The sequence below is a fragment of the Triticum urartu genome, chromosome 1A, assembly GCF_056163025.1.
Source record: "Triticum urartu cultivar PI428250 chromosome 1A, HENAU_Tu73, whole genome shotgun sequence".
NCBI lineage: Eukaryota > Viridiplantae > Streptophyta > Magnoliopsida > Poales > Poaceae > Triticum > Triticum urartu.
This window is the reverse complement of record NC_141873.1, coordinates 160366114-160384484: the sequence shown is the minus strand read 5'-3', so window position 1 is coordinate 160384484 and position 18371 is coordinate 160366114.

The following is an 18371-nucleotide window of genomic DNA, read 5'->3' as shown; positions in this document are numbered from 1 at the left end:
CGAGGGAAAGTAGAACATGGGAGGCCGCCACCGCTTGGGTAGAAGGCCACCGCTGGTGTGTTGCTAGCTTGCACAGCCGATGACTTGCCCGGTCCTTCTGCGCAGACCATCATCGACCCCTGCCTAGGCTCCATGGAAGCAGAGCTGCCCCTCTTCCCCTCCGGCTAAAGCACCCTCTTTGCCACTCCGATGAGCATCAGCCAGACATTGGAAGATATGGTGGAAGAATATACCTCTGGGCTCCCGGCAGTCCGGTGCGCGGGCTGTCGGACATGAGGAAGACAAAGGGATCCGCCGCGGCTGGACGTAGACTACTGTAGTGTATCCATGTCATGGGAGTGGAGCTCCGTGCAACCGTATGTGCACATAGTTTTATCCTTTAATTAAAAATATGTCCAAAATGTAACATTTTTGTCCAGTTCGTATGAAATCTGGCATGTTTATATGAAATCCGGTCATATCTTCATGAATTTCATCCGGTTTGTTGAAAAGGTGTTTGAAATGTATGGGGGCAACCCTTGAATTTCCTCTGTCATCTGTTCGCGGATAGGGGGCTAGTCCGTGCGCACGGATGTGGGAGGCCGCCATCCAGTGCTGCCCGCATACATCCGTCCTCCCTCATTTATTTAAGTCCACACGATCAAATAGTCGCATACATAGAGTACTGACGTTCAAATAGCCGCATGCAAGACTAGTTCGAATTTTAAAAAGTTCAAATACTACACCCCAACATTGTTGTCCCCTTTAACCGCCCACTGATGCTCAATCAGATCTTGCTTTAGCTTCTCGTTAGTTGTTCGATGTCGAATTTGTTGATGCATTTGAATAAACTCTTCAAATGTGGCTGGATTCTGGTCTAGAAGTTCGATTGAATCACTCATGTTCTCAAATTATAGAGCCGCGACAGCATCCTCACCCTCATCCTCGATGATCATGTTGTGCATGATCACACAACATGTCATCACCTCCCACAAGGTCTCAGAATCCCATTGTTTAGCAGGTCCACGAACAACTGCAAAATGGACCTGCAGAAATCCAAATGCCCTCTCAACACCCTTTCTAGTTGTTTCTTGTCTTTGGGCAAAGTGAGCTTTTCTCTGGTCAACTGGGTTAGAGATGGTGCTGACAAAGGTAGCCCAGGGAGGATAGATACCATCAAGCAGATACTAGCCCATGTTGTACTCATCAAAATCCTTTTGCAAGGTGGCTGATGGGGAGCTGGAGCTCAAGCTTGCAAAGAAGCAGAAGAACAAACAGTCATTGATGGAAGCTGGCAAGATGTGCTTGGCCATGGAGGAAGAAAATGTTGCACATCTTCCCAAATGATTAGTTCACCAACTAGTTCTACTGATGGGGAACTATATCCCCCTATAATACCTAACAATGATGTTGCTATGATCAGAACTTTTATGATGTTTTGGGTTATGCATGAAATTTGTCTATCCTGCTGTAAGACTGCACCTTTAATATGCATTGTCAAGCTATGGAGCACTATGTTAATCAGTTTCTGTGAGTTGTATGATTTTGCTTTGCTGAAGTGGTTTGATTTTAGTCTAATAAGCACAGACTCTGATATCTTTAATCATGAGTAACAACAGAACATGGAACATTTTGAACTGGAATATTAGAGGATTAAATGTTGAGGCCAAGTGGCTAGCTTTGAAGCAGAAAATTGAGGAAAGTGCTTGCTCTATAGTTTGTCTATAGGAAACTAAAAAGAGAGACTTTTGATCTGGCTTATATCAGGAACATCTGCCCCACTAGATTCAACAAATTTGAATATCTGCCTTCCATTGGAGCTTCAGGTGGCTTGCTAGTTGTTTGGAACGGGGCCCTTTTCTCTGGGGAACAAATATTCCAAAATAGATTATCTCTGTCCATTCAATTTAGCAGTCACTTATCTCAACAAAGCTGGATTTTGACAAACATCTATGGCCTTTGTGAACATAATGGCAAAGCTGAGTTCATTGATTGGTTCTCAAATATTCATATGCCTCCAGATGTGGACTGGATTGTTATGGGTGATTTCAATTTCATCAGAGATCCACAAGATAGAAATAGGCCAGTAGGAGATGTTAATGATATGTTGATTTTCAATGAGGACATCAACAACCTTAGTTTAATTGAGTTGCCTATGAAAGGCAGAAAATATAGCTGGACTAATATGCAGGATAACCCTCTCTTAGATAAATTGGATTCGTTTTTCACCTCTACCTCTTGGATGACATCTTTCCCAGATACTTTGGCTCTTCCTCTAGCCAGGCCAATCTCTGATCAAGTGCCTTGCATGATTAAAATTGGTACCATGATTCCAAAATCTAAGATTTTCAGGTTTGGAAACCATTGGTTACAGCATAGTGATTTTAAAAACATTGTTTCATCTGCTTGGAGCATCCCAGTAGGATATACTGATGCAGCTAAAAGTATCAATGCAAAGTTGAAGAATTTGAGAAGAGCACTTAAGAACTGGTCCAAAAGTCTTTCTTGCTTGAGAAGAAAAATTGAGGACATCAATGCTAGAATTTTCCTTTGAGATTTGTTTGAAGAATACAAAGCATTATCTGATCTTGAATGGAACTGTAGAGAGATACTCAAAGGAGAACTGCTGATTCTACTGAAAAATAGAAAATTTACTGGAAGCGAAAGAGGGAAGATTAAAGGAGTAAGGTTTGGTGATGAAAATACCAAATTCTTTCATACAAAAGCAACAATCAACCGCAAACACAATTACATTGCTGTTCTACAAAATGAGAGCAGGTGGAGTTTACTGATCATGAGAATAAAGCAGCAATCCTATGGGAAGCTTTTAAAAAGAGGATGGGAACAGCTCACAACACACCAATGCACTTTGATCTTAGCTCACTATATGGCAATGTTGAGGACCCAAGTATGTTTGCCAAGCTAGAAGAACCTTTCACTGATGACGAAATTAACCAGGTTGTTAAAGAGCTACCATCAGACAAATCACCAGGGCCAAATGGGTTTAACAATGAATTCTTTAAGGCATGTTGGGATATTATTGTGCCTGATGTGAGGAGATTGATACATGAATTTTATAAAGGTGATATTAATTTGGAGAGCATCAATACATCCTTCATCACTCTGATACCTAAAATGGCCAACCCTGCAACTACAAATGACTTCAGGCCAATTTCCCTCCTCAACAGCTGCCTCAAGATCATCACAAAATTGCTTGCCAACAGGTTACAAAATATTATTTTGAAGTTGATACACATCAACCAGTATGGGTTCTTGCAAAACAAATCAATACATGATTGTCTTGGGTGTGCATATGAATATATACACCAATGTCACAAATTAAGAGGAGAATGTGTGGTTCTAAAACTTGACTTTGAGAAGGCCTTTTACACCATTGACTTCAAGGCTTTAATAAGCATTCTACAAGCCAAGGGCTTTGTAAGTAGATGGATCATGTGGATGAAACCACTATTCCAGAGTGCCTCTTCTGCCATACTATTAAATGGAGTCCCAGGAAAGAAGTTCTATTGCAAGCAAGGTGTCAGACAAGGTGACCCACTTTCACCACTTCTTTTTGTCATAGCAGCAGATCTTTTGCAGACAATTCTCAATAAAGCAATGAGGCAAGGCCTAATTTCCCCACCTTTGACATTTAACTCAGCTCCAGAATTTCCAGTGGTTCAATATGTAGATGTCACCCTGGTGATGATGCAAGCAAATGCAAGGCAGTTATTCTGTCTGAAAGCTCTTCTAAACATATTTGTAGATGCTACTGGTCTGAAAGTGAATTACAACAAGTAAAATCGTGTTCCAATTAACTTGTCTGACGAAAGGACAGAGCTCATGATACACACTCTAAATTACAAGAGAGGAAGCTTCCCAATCACATACCTTGGCATGCCACTCGGTCTGCAAAAACCCATTGTGGAACAATGTATGCCCCTGGTGAGAAAGATAGCTAACAAACTCATGGGGCTTGCTACTTTCATGACTCAGGCAGGTAGACTGCTTCTTGTGAAATCAATCCTCTCTTCTCTGCCAATATTCTTCATGTGCTTCCTGGATATTCCTGAAACAATCAAGGAAAAAATAATTAAATATCTCAGGTACTGCCTTTGGAGAGGTTCTGATATGGAAGATCATAGGCCCGCTATGGTTAAATGGCAGACTGTCTGCAGACCAAAGAACCAGGGAGGGTTGGGGGTCAAAGACCTGAATATTCAGAACAAGGCACTTATTGCCGAAAAATCTGCATAAATTTTATAATAGGCAAGATGTCCCCTGGGTTAATATAATTTGGGAAGCATATTACAATAATGGTTAGCTCCCAGGTGATCAAATGAAGGGCTCTTTTTGGTGTAAGCAAATCTAAAGTTGGGGCATCTTTACAAAACTATGGCTAAATGCAACTTGGGTGATGGTAAATCAACTGCATTCTGGTATGACCTATGGTCCTCTAATTGTCTGCACCACAAGTTCCCACAGTTACTGTCTTTTGCAAAAGACACACACATCACTGTCCACACTGCCCTACAAGCTGAGTTCATGGAGGATCTATTTCACTTAACATTGACAACACATGCATATCAACAGTTCCTACAACTTGGAGACATATGTGATGACATTAAAACCTCAGAGCACATTGATTCTACAGACACCCAGTCTTACATTTGGGGATCACAATAGTTCTCCACTGAGAAAGCCTATAGGGTTATGATTGGCATAACTGCTGTGCCACCACACTTCCAATGGATCTGGAAAAGTTCATGTCAGCCAAGGCACAAAATGTTCTTCTGTATGGTGTTGAATGATAGGGTCAATACAAGGAACCTTCTCAGGAGGAAAACTTTTCACATGGAAACATACAATTGTGCACTCATGGGATGTCAGCACGAAGAAACATTATTCCACCTATTCTGGGAATGCCCATTTGCTGCCAGGTGCTGGGATTTCATATGCCCAAACAGGGACACACCAACATCCATATGGGAGGCTATCCAAGAGTTAATCCAGAAACCAAGAGTACCATTTGCAATGGAAATTGTTATACTGGGATCATGGGCTATCTGGATATCCAGGAATAATCTGATCTTTGAAAACATACAACCTTCTTTTAATAGCTGGAAGACAATCTTCATCATGGAGCTCAGATGGCTCAAATACAGGATCAAGGATAAGCATGAGGCTTCATTCACCACATGGCTAGAACACATGGCATGAGAGTTTCTTCTCATTGTAATATAGTTGTAATCTTTTGTTTTGTTTAGCTTACCCTTACCCTTAGCCTTAGCCTTTTCTTTTTTTGCTTCTCGGGCTCCCCTCCAGCCATGTTCTTTTCTTTTCTGCATTCTGTTATACTTCATACCCTTGGGCTTTTATTGATATAAAAATTGCAGTGGGGCTTTGCCCTACTGTGTACAGTCAAAAAAAGGAGGAGCTTTTCCTCCAGTCAACCTTGAAAACAATGGTGATCGCTGCAGCACAATGATGTCATTGTGAGACCCGAGCATGCCAAAAATGCGTGCAAAATCCAAAGATCATGTGATGCAACTCCTTCAAGAATGATGGTGGGCTTCTTAACATGACCTTGATATTTCCCTTGTAAAGCTTTCGGGCACTTCTTTCATTTTCAATGCATGCAGTCAAGAGATCCAAGTAAAACCGGCCACCCTCTTGCTTCTGAGATTGCTAGGAGCCTCTCGATGTGTGCTACAGTTGATTCTCTCAGGTACTAAGGTCCGAACACCTCGACCATGGTAGTTGCAAACCTGACCATGTCATCTCCACATGTGCTCTCAAACACCCGTGGGTACTCATCCCATGAATCAGCGGACGTGCCATATGCAAGAATTCATAGTGTGGTCATGCACTTCTAATAACCAAAGAAGCCAATCATTCCCATGGCGCCCTTCTTTAAGACAATGTAGTCATCATAGGATCGGACGCCATGCTACAAATGATCGAAGACAATTTGAGCATCCGAAAACACCGGCGAAAATGGTTAGCGAAGAGTGCCTTGGGGCGAAGTAGTCGACCATCAGTATCAAATGGTTTCGCGCACTATTGTGGTTGAGAACTAGATGACCCTCGATCAAGCCCTTGAAATTGAGAACATGCTCCTCTACACGCTCCGCGTCTTCAAGGACCGCCTACATCATCACCATCTCATCCGAGTACCCCTCCTCCTCAGGCGACTCAACATAGTGCTCATATATGTACTCCAAATTAGAATCCATTACTGGAAAGAAGGGAAAACTTTTTTAGCTTCGGCAATTCATCAAATAATTGCCGAGAATGGTGAGTATAGCAGTAGCGGATGGTACCTAGCATGGCGGTCGGAGGAGAGGGGTTGAACGATGATGAAGGAGAAGCGGGATGGAGCCCGACTGGAATGCTGGAGGTAATGGATACGTAGAGTTCCAACAGGGGTGTGGGTGGCGGCCGGATTGGTGGAGCGACGGCGAAGGCAAGAGAGAAAGAAGGAAGAAGAGGAAATAGGGAGGACGGAGGCGCAAGGTCTGGGAAGGGTTTTGGGTAGGCCAGGGGAGTCGAATTCCTACATGTCTGTTGTTTCATTTTGGCATGTCTGGGTTGTTGAACTATGATTTTCTTTGCTTTGTTTCGAACTGTTGAATTCAGACAATTTGTATCGTATGATCTACGTGCATGGATTGCATGGACTTGAGGCTCCGCATTTGAGGTGTCTGGATGTGCGGCAGCCCATATGAGGGGTTGCCGGACGCTGTCCGTGGATGCGCCCGCGGGAGTATAGGTGGCCGGATTTGCCAAGTTGGGCTGTAGATGCTCTAAGTTAGGCAAAGTTTTTATCTTCCAACCAACTAGTTTAGGGGTGGATCCTTGGAGAAGGGGTGGTTAAAAGGGAAACCAATTTGATTATGAACTCAACATAATGGTCAGCGGACAACCAGGTGATACTTCTGATAAGATTTTGGCTCACGGTGGTGCGAGTGGATGGCCATGTTGGTTATGTTGTCATCATCGAGAGTGTTGGTCAATGGAGTGCCAGGCCAACTCATAATTCACTGGTGCGGATTGCGACAAGGCGACCCACTATCGCCTTTTATGTTCATCCTCGCTATGGAGCCCCTCCAGCAGCTCCTTGACGTGGTTGTCAACGAGGGTGTGCTCTCTAAGCTGTGTGGCTGCATGCCTTCGCTCTGCACATCTCTATACGCGTATGACGTTGCCCTATTCATCAATCCTGGTGAAGACGGAGGTGGCAGCCCTACGCTCGATCCTCACGGCATTTGGGTTGGCCTCAGGGCTCAAGGTCAACTTCCAAAAAAGTGTCATGCTTCCCATCCGTTGCGAGCACCTTGATGTACCCAACGTTGTCTCGTCGCTAGAGGCAGGGGTAGCTAGCTTCCCTTGCAAGTTCCTAGGCCTGTCACTCTCACTGCGTTCGCTACGCAAGGTTGAGCTGTAGCCGCTTCTGGACAAGCTGCATGCCCAGCTTGCCTGTTGGAAGGCTAGGCTGTCGGCCCTTGCATGTGGGCTGGTGCTCCTCAACTCGGTTCTGCCGGTGTCCACGGTCTACTGGATGGCTATTTTTGCCTTGCCACCTTGGGCATGCGAGGAGATTGACTAGTTGCATCGCCCATGGCTCTGGCGCGGGGAGGAAACCTACCATGGGGGGCACTGCAAAGTGGCATGGGGGCACGTCTGTCAACCACCGGATCTAGGTGCTTTGGGCATCATCGAATTGGGCCGGTTTGGGGTGGCCCTTCGTTTGTGCTGGCTCTGGGCAGAACGGACTGCGGCCGCGCCCTAGCTGGGACTACCCACCCCGGTGACACTGCCGGAGCACCGCATGTTTGCAGCGACATGCGTGGTTACGACCGGTGGTGGTGAAAGTGCAACTAATCCCCGGGTGTTTTTGGTAATTCATAACGACATATAGCTCATTGAACTAACATCCTTTCAAGATGATTATTTCAGAAAGTTCAATGATTGGCATGGCATGGCATAGAGATATGGACCCCTCAAAATGCTAAGGACAAATATTGGCAACAACTCAAGACTCTTCATTTCTATTTTAGTGATCCAAGATCACATTGAGTCCATAGGAAAGCCAATACTATTAAAAGGGGATGAAGTGTTTCTTAATGGTCTACTTGCTCAAAATGCTTAGTGATATGCTCCAAAGCCCTCAACCATTTTCTCAAATCCAAATATGTCCTAAACCTAAAGTCAAACTCGGCCCACCATTTGATTCATCCGGCATCACCGAGTTCACTTGACATAGCCATAGCCAGAAACCCTAATCAGTCTGGTCTCACCCACAGGGATCTCGGTCTCACTGAGATGGGACTGCAAACTCTCTGTTTCCCTTCGTAACGTTTAGGTCTCACCAAAATGAGCAATCGGTCCCACTGAGTTCGCAGTGTTAACTCTCTATTTCTCTTTTGTAAATTTTCGGTATTACCGAAAGGAGCGATCGATCCCACCGAGTTTGCCTGACCAACTCTCTGTTTGCTTATTACTAAAATCGGTCTCACCGAGTTGAAGTAATCGGTCAAACTGAGATCAAGTTTTGCCCTAACCCTAGCTCATCGGTCCCACTGAGTTGATCATGTCTGTCCCATCGAACAACCTAACGTTCACATTTTGAACTGAATCGGTCTCACCGAGTTCATCTATTCGGTCTGACCGATTGGCTCTTTTGTGTGTAACGGTTATATTTTGTGTGGAGGCTATATATACCCCTCCACCCTCCTCTCCATTAGTGAGAGAGCCATCATAACGTGCCTACACTTCCAGCCTTCATTTTCTGAGAGAGAACCACCTACTCATGTGTTGAGATCAAGACATTCCAATCCAACCACAACAATCTTGATCTCTAGCCTTCCCCAAGTTGCTTTCCTCTCAAATCATCTTCCCCAAGTTGCTTTCCTATGTGAGAGAGAGTTGAGTGTTGGCGAGACTATCATTTTAAGCACAAGAGCAAGGAGTTCATCATCAACACACCATCTATTACCTTTTGGAGAGTGGTGTCTCCTAGATTGGTTAGGTGTCACTTGGGAGCCTCCATCAAGATTGTGGAGCTAAACCAAGGAGTTTGTAAGGGCAAGGAGATCGCCTACTTCATGAAGATCTACCCAAGTGAGGCAAAAGTCCTTCGTGGGCGATGGCCATGGTGGGATAGACATGGTTGCTTCTTCGTGGACCCTTCGTGGGTGGAGCCCTCCGTTGACTCGCCCAGCCATTACCCTTCATGGTTGAAGTCTTCATCAACGTGGATGCACGATAGCACCACCTATCGGATCCACGCCAAAAATCTCCGTGTCTACATTGCGTTTTCCTTTCCAAACCCCTCCCTTTACCTTCCTATGCCATGTTTTACATTACACTGCTATACTCTTAGAATTGCACGTGTAGGTTGATTGCTTGACTTGTGCTAAGTTGTTAAAATCTGCCAAGACTTAAAATTGGGAAAAGGCTAGGTTTTTATTTGGTCAAGTAGTCTAATCACCCCCCTCTAGACCTACTTTCGATCTACAAGTGGTATAATAGATTTGGTCTCCATTTGCCATGATTTCCATAGCTTCGTGATCATAATCCTTGGTTTCACAACCTAGGAGAGTATGGCGTCTAGTGAGGGAAATTACCACCATAGAGGTCCTTACTTTGATGGCACTAATTTTGCTAGTTGGAAGCATAAGATGAAGATGCATATTCTTGGACATAACCCTGTCGTTTGGGCAATTGTGTGTATTGGCTCGCAAGGTGAATTCTTCAATGGAAGAGAGCCAGATTGTGAAACAACTTCATAAGAATTGAAGATGTTGCAATACAATGCTCAAGCTTGCGTTATCCTCTTCAACGGATTGTGCCCCGAAGAATTCAACAAAATTAGCCGCCTTGAGAATGCAAAGGAAATTTGGGATACTTTGATTGATATGCATGAAGGTACCGAGTCCGTCAAGGAATCCAAATTGGATGTGCTTCAAAGTCACCTTGACAAGTTCAAAATGAAGGATGGTGAAGGTGTCGCTGACATGTACTCTAGGCTTGCTCTCATCACAAATGAGATTGCCAGCTTAGGAAGTGAAGAGATGACTGACAGATTCATCATCAAGAAGATCCTAAGAGCCTTGGATGGAAAGTATGATATTGTGTGCACATTAATCCAAATGATGCCCAATTACAAAGATCTCAAGCCAACGAAAGTCATTGGAAGAATTGTTGCTCATGAGAAGTCACTCAAGGATAAGGAAGAGCTTCACAATAAGTCTAGTGGTGCATACAAAGCTTCATGTGATGCTCCTACATCATCAAGTGAGAAACAAGTCTTCAATGAAGAATTGAGCCTAATGGTGAAGAACTTCAACAAGCTCTACAAAAGTTGAAGCAAAGAAAGGAGTTCCAAGTCAAGGTCCCACAATGACAAAAGATCTTCTAGTCATGATCGCAATTGCTACAATTATGGAAGACCCGGACACTACTCTAGTGAGTGTACGGCTCCCTACAAAAGAAGAGAAGACTCACGTAAAAGGAGAAGCAAAAGAGAAGAATCACCACCAAGAGAGAGGAGTAGAGATGATCGTTATGAACGAAGATCCTCTCGCAGAAGCAAGGATTCGGGAAGGAAGGACAAATCATCAAAGAGCTACACAAGACAAAGACATCAAGGTCATGTTGGTGAATGGGCATCAGGCTCCGACTCCGACAACTACACTGAGAGAAGCTATCACTCCGACTCCGAATATACTCAAGATGAAGGTGTTGCCGGTCTCGCACTTGTGTCATCCAACTCCTACGACATATTTGATTCACCAAATGAAGGGATTGTAAGATGCTTCATGGCTAAAGGCCCCAAGGTATCACACCCCGAGTATGTTGATTTCAATAGTGATGAAGATGATTTGCTAGGTGATGATGATTTACTTGTTGATAACTCTAGTGATGAAAACTATGATAAAATTGCTATTAATCATGCTAATCAAGATAAAATGAATGACGATGATAATAAGGAGATTGAGCATCTAACTAAAGAACTAAACACTCTTAAGTTAGCTCATGAAACTACCTTAGAAGATCATCGGGAGCTTTTAAAGACTCATGAGAAGCTACGCTCTGAAAGGCTCAATCTAGAGCAAGAGCATGGGTTCTTAAAAGCAATCAATGATGATCTTCGTAAGAAAAGTTCTACTTACATTGCCAAGCGTTTACTCTTGTCTACTTACATGCCACAAGTAAAATTTAGCAACAAGAGTAAGAAAGATACTTCTTCTAGTAGTAACAATAATCATGCTAAATCCAATGTTGTTACTTCTAGTAGTTCTTTTGATTCCACTAATGATTCTCTTAGCCAATTTACACTTGAGCAATAAAATAGCTTATTGAAGGAAATTATAGAGAAAGCTGTTTACAAGAGCCTTGCAAGGAGTAAGCAATTTGAGGAAATTGTACTCAAGCAAGGAAGGCACCGGAAGAATCAAGGTGTTGGTTTTGAATGCAAGTTCAATGCCAATGGAGTTGAGTAGAAAGAAGATCAATACCCCAAGACGAAGTTTATTCCTCAACAAGAGAAGTATGATCCCATAGCTTTCAAGGGAACACAAGCTCAAGATGATCTTCCACCACAACACCACAAGCTAAAAGGCAAGGATAAGCTTCAAGAGGAGATTGATGCATTTGAAGATGCTCCTAAGGCCTTGGCCAAGTGGGTTCCCAAGACTACATCAAGTTCTACTTCATCAAGTATGACTACAACTCCAAGGATTCCCATCAAGATGATGTGGATCCCGAAGAAGAAGAACTAGATAGTTCTTGAGGGTGACTCTGCCAACATACTTCACTCATATTCATTTGGCAAGGACAAGTGCAATCAACTTTCACATCTTGCACTAGTTCATGGAGTCCCAAACCCTCTTGTTGGTAAGACAAGGGACAAGGTAACTGTTGGGGAGCGTAGTAATTTCAAAAAAATTCCTACGCACACACAGGATCATGGTGATGCATAGCAACGAGAGGGGAGAGTGTAGTCCACGTACCCTTGTAGACCGAAAGCGAAGCGTTAGAACAACACGGATGATGTAGTCGTACGTCTTCACGATCCGACCGATCCAAGTACCGAACGCACGGCACCTCCGAGTTTAGCACACGTTCAGCTCGATGACGTCCCGCGAACTCCGATCCAGCAGAGCTTCATGGGAGAGTTCCGTCAGTACGATGGCGTGGTGACGGTGATGATGTTGCTACCGACGCAGGGCTTCGCCTAAGCACCGCTACGATATGATCGAGGTGGAATATGGTGGAGGGGGGCACCGCACACGGCTAAGAGATCAAGAGATCAATTGTTGTGTCTATGGGGTGCCCCCTGGCCACGTATATAAAGGAGTGGAGGAGGGGGAGAGGGCCGGCCCCTATGGCGTGACTTGGGGGAGTCCTACTCCCACCGGGAGTAGGATTCCTCCCCTTCCAAGTAGTAGGAGTAGGAGACAAGGAAGGGGAAGAGGGAAGAGGAAAGAGAAGGAAGGAGGGGGTGCCGCCCCTCCCCCTAGTCCAATTTAGACTAGTCATTGGGGGGGGGGCGCGGCCTGCCTCTCTCTCTCTCTCTCCCCCCTAAAGCCCAATAAGGCCCATATACTTCTTCCCCTGTATTCTCGTAACTCCCCAGTACTCCGAAAAATACCCGAACCACTCGGAACCTTTCCGATGTCCGAATATAGTCGTCCAATATATTGATCTTTACGTCTCGACCATTTCGAGACTCCTCGTCATGTCCCTGATCTCATCCGGGACTGCGAACTACCTTTGGTACATCAAAACACATAAACTCATAATACAAATCGTCACCGAACGTTAAGCGTGCGGACCCTACGGGTTCAAGAACTATGTAGACATGACCGAAACATGTCTCCGGTCAATAACCAATAGCGGAACCTGGATGCTCATATTGGCTCCCACATATTTTATGAAGATCTTTATCGATCAAACCGCATAACAACATACGTTGTTCCCTTTGTCATCGGTATGTTACTTGCCCGAGATTTGATCGTCGGTATCTCAATACCTAGTTCAATCTCGTTACCGGCAAGTCTCTTTACTCGTTCCGTAATACATCATCCCGCAACTAACTCATTAGTTACAATGCTTGCAAGGCTTATAGTGATGTGCATTACCGAGTGGGCCCAGAGATACCTCTCCGACAATTGGAGTGACAAATCCAAATCTCGAAATACGCCAACCCAACAAGTACCTTCGGAGACACCTATAGAGCACCTTTATAATCACCCAGTTACGTTGTGACGTTTGGTAGCACACAAAGTGTTCCTCCGGTAAACGGGATGGGTCAAGTCGATCACATCATTCTCCTAATGATGTGATCCCGTTAATCAAATGACAACTCATGTCTATGGTTAGGAAACATAACCATCTTTGATCAACGAGCTAGTCAAGTGGAGGCATACTAGTGACATTCTATTTGTCTATGTATTCATACATGTACCATGTTTCCGGTTAATACAATTCTAGCATGAGTAATAAACATTTATCATGATATAAGGAAATATAAATAACAACTATATTATTGCCTCTAGGGCATATTTCCTTCAGTCTCCCACTTGCACTAGAGTCAATAATCTAGTTCACATATTTATGTGATTAGTTCACATCTCCGTGTGACTAATACCCAAAGGGTTTACTAGAGGTAATAATCTAGTTCACATCGCTATGTGATTAAAACCCAAAGAGTGATCATGTTTTGCTTGTGAGAGAAGTTCAGCCTACGGGTCTGCAACATTCAGATCCGTATGTATTTCGCAAATTTCTATGTCTACAATGCTCTGCATGGAGCTACTCTAGCTAATTGCTCCCACTTTCAATTTGTATCCAGATCGACACTTAGAGTCATCTAGATGGATGTAAATTTTTTGCATCGACGTAACTCTTTATGACGAACTCTTTTATCACCTCCATAAACAATAAATATCTCCTTAGTCCTCTAAGGATAATTTTGACCGTTGTCCAGTGATCTACTCCTAGACCACTATTGTACTCCCTTGCCAGAAAGATACTAAGGTATACAATAGGACTGGTAAACAGCATAGCATACTTTATAGAACCTATGACTGAGGCATAGGGAATGACTTTTCATTCTCTTTCTATTTTCTTCCGTGGTTGGGTTTTGAGTCTTTACTCAACTTCACACCTTGCAACACAGGCAAGAACTTCTTCTTTGACTGTTCCATTTTGAACTATTTCAAAATCTTGTCAAGGTATGTACCCATTGAAAAAACTTATCAAGCGTCTTGATCTATCTCTATAGATCTTGATGCTCAATGTGTAAGCAGCTTCATTGAGGTCTTTCTTTGAGAAACTCTTTTCAAACACTCCTTTATGATTTCCAGAAAATTCTACATTATTTTCGATCAACAATATGTCATTCACATATACTTATCAGAAATGATGTAGTGCTCCCATTCACTTTCCTGTAAATACAAGCTTCACCGCAAGTCTGTATAAAACCATATGCTTTGATCACTTTATGAAAGCATATATTCCAACTCTGAGATGCTTGCACTAGTCCATAGATGGATCGCGGGAGCTTGCTCACTTTGTTAGCACCTTTAGGATCGACAAAACCTTCTGGTTGCATCATATACAACTCTTCTTTTAAGAAATCCATGAAGGAATACAGTTTTGACATCCATTTGCTAGATTTCATAAAATACGGCAACTGCTAACATGATTTGGACAGACTTTTAAGCATCGATATGAGTGAGAAAATCTCATCGTAGTCAACACCTTGAACTTGTCGAAAACATTTTGCAAAAATTCGAGCTTTGTAGATAGTAACACTACTATCAGCATCCGTCTTCCTCTTGAAGATCCATTTATTCTTAATGACTCGCTGATCATCGGGCAAGTCAATCAAAGTCCATACTTTGTTCTCATACATGGATCCCATCTCAAATTTCATGGCCTCAACCCATTTCGCGGAATCTGGGCTCATCATCGCTTCATCATAGTTCGTAGGTTCGTCATGGTCAAGTAACATGACATCCAGAACAGGATTGCCGTACCACTCTGGTGCGGATCTCACTCTGGTTGACCTACGAGGTTCGGTAGTAACTTGATCTAAAGTTACATGATCATCATCATTAGCTTCCTCACTAATTGGTGTAGGAGTCACAGAAACAGATTTCTATGATGAACTACTTTCCAATAAGGGAGCAGGTACAGTTACCTCATCAAGTTCTACTTTCCTCCCACTAACTTCTTTCAAGAGAAACTCCTTCTCTAGAAAGGATCCATTCTCAGCAACAAGTATCTTGCCTTCGGATCTATGATAGAAGGTGTACCCAATAGTTAATTTTAGGTATCCTATGAAGACGCACTTCTCCGACTTGGGTTTGAGCTTATCAAGATGAAACTTTTTCACATAAACATCACAGCCCCAAACTTTAAGAAACAACGGTTTAGGTTTCTTGCTAAACCACAGTTCATACGGTGTCGTCTCAACGGATTTAGATGGTGCCCTTTTTAATGTGAATGCAGCTGTCTCAAATGCATAACCCCAAAACGATAGTGGTAAATCGATGAGAGACATCATAGATTGCACTATATCAAATAAAGTACGGTTATGACGTTCGGACACACCATTACGCTGTGGTGTTCCAGGTGGCATGAGTTTGTGAAATTATTCCACATTGTTTTAATTGAAGGACAAACTCGTAACTCAAATATTCGCCTCTGCGATCAGATCGTAGAAACTTTATTTTCTTGTTACGATGATTTTCCACTTCACTCTGAAATTCTTTGAACTTTTCAAATGTTTTAGACTTATGTTTCTTCAAGTAGATATACCCATATCTTCTCAAATCACCTGTGAAGGTCAGAAAAATAATGATACCCGCCACGAGCCTCAACACTCATTGCACTGCATACATCAGTATGTATTATTTCCAACAAGTCCGTTGCTCGCTCCATTGTTCCGGAGAACGGAGTCTTAGTCATCTTACCCATGAGGCATGGTTCGCAAGCATCAACTGATTCTTAATCAAGTGATTCCAAAAGCCCATCATCATGGATTTTCTTCATGCGCTTTACACCGATATGACCTAAATGGCAGTGCCACAAATAAGTTGCACTATCATTATCAACTTTGCATATTTTGGCATCAATATTATGAATATGTGTATCAGTACGATCGAGATCCAACAAACTATTTTCATTGGGTGTATGACCATCGAAGGTTTTATTCATGTAAACAGAACAACAATTATTCTCTGATTTTAATTGAATAACCGTATTGCAATAAACATGATCAAATCATATTCATGCTCAACGCAAACGCCAAATAACATTTATTTAGGTTTAACACTAATCCTAAAAGTATAGGGAGTGTGCGATGATGATCATATCATTTTTGGATCTACTTCCAACACACATCGTTACTTCACCCTTAACTAGTCTCTGTTCATTCTGCAACTCCCGTTTCAAGTTAATTACTACTCTTAGCAACTGAACTAGTATCAAATACCGAGGGGTTGCTAAAAACACTAGTAAAGTACACATCAATAACATGTATATCCAATATACCTTTGTTCACTTTGCCATCCTTCTTATCCGCCAAATACTTGGGGCAGTTCCGCTTCCAGTGACTAGTCCCTTTGCAGTAAAAGCACTTAGTCTCAGGCTTAGGTACAAACTTGGGCTTCTTCACTTGAGCAGCAACTTGCTTGCCGTTCTTCTTGAAGTTCCCCTTCTTCCCTTTTCCCTTTTCTTGAAACTAGTGGTCTTGTTAACCATCAACACTTGATGCTTTTCTTGATTTCTACCTTCGTCGATTTCAGCATCACGAAGAGCTTGGGAATCATTTCTGTTATCCCTTGCATATTATAGTTCATCACGAAGTTCTAGCAACTTGGTGATAGTGACTAGAGAACTCTGTCAATCACTATCTTATCTGGAAGATTAACTCCGACTTGATTCAAGTGACTGTAGTACTCAGACAATCTGAGCACATGCTTACTGGTTGAGCTATTCTCCTCCATATTGTAGGCAAAGTAATGTCAGAGGTCTCATACCTCTCGACACGGGCATGAGTATGAAATACCAATTTCAACTCTTGGAACATCTTATATGCTCCGTGGTGTTCAAAACATTTTTGAAGTCCCAGCTCTAAGCCGTAAAGCATGGTGCACTAGACTATCAAGTAGTTATCATACCGAGCTTTTGTCAAAACATTCAAAATGTCTGCATATGCTCCTGCAATAGTTTTGTCACCGAGCGGTGCATGAAGGACATAATACTTCTGTGCAGCAATGAGGATAATCCTCAGATCACGGAGCTAGTCCGCATCTTTGCTACTAACATCTTTCAACTTATTTTTCTCTAGGAACATATCAAAAATAAAACAGGGGAGCTAAACGCGAGCTATTGATCTACAACATAGATATGCTAATACTACCAGGACTAAGTTCATGATAAATTAAAGTTCAACTAATCATATTACTTAAGAACTCCCACTTAGGTAGACACCCCTCTAATCATCTAAGTGATCATGTGATCCAAATCAACTAAACCATGTCCGATCATCACGTAAGATGGAGTAGTTTTCAATGGTGAACATCACTATGTTGATCATATCTACTATATGATTAACGCTCGACCTTTCGGTCTCCAGTGTTCCGAGGCCATATCTGCATATGCTAGGCTCGTCAAGTTTAACCTGAGTATTCCGCATGTGTAACTGTTTTGCACCCGTTGTATGTGAACATAGATCTTATCACACCCGATCATCACATGGTGTCTCAGCACGAAGAACTTTCGCAACGGTGCATACTCAGGGAGAACACTTTTACCTTGAAATTTAGTGAGAGATCATCTTATAAAGCTATCGCTGAACTAAGGAAAATAAGATGTATAAAATATAAACATCACATGCAATCAAAAATATGTGACATGATATGGCCATCATCATCTTGTGCCTTTGATCTCCATCTCCAAAGCATTGTCATGATCTTCATCGTCACCGGCATGACACCATGATCTCCATCATCTTGATCTATATCGATGTGTCGTCACATGGTCGTCTCGCCAACTATTGCTCTTGCAACTATTGCTATCGCATAGAGATAAAGTAAAGCAATTATTTGGCACTTGCATCTTATGCAATAAAGAGACAACCATAAGGCTTCTGCCAGTTGCCGATAACTTCAACAAAACATGATTATCTCATACAACAACTTATATCTCATCACGTCTTGACCATATCACATCACAACATGCCCTGCAAAAACAAGTTAGACGTCCTCTACTTTGTTGTTGCAAGTTTTACGTGGCTGCTATGGGTTGAGCAAGAAGCGTTCTTACCTACGCATCAAAACCACAACGATAGTTCGTCAAGTTAGTGTTGTTTT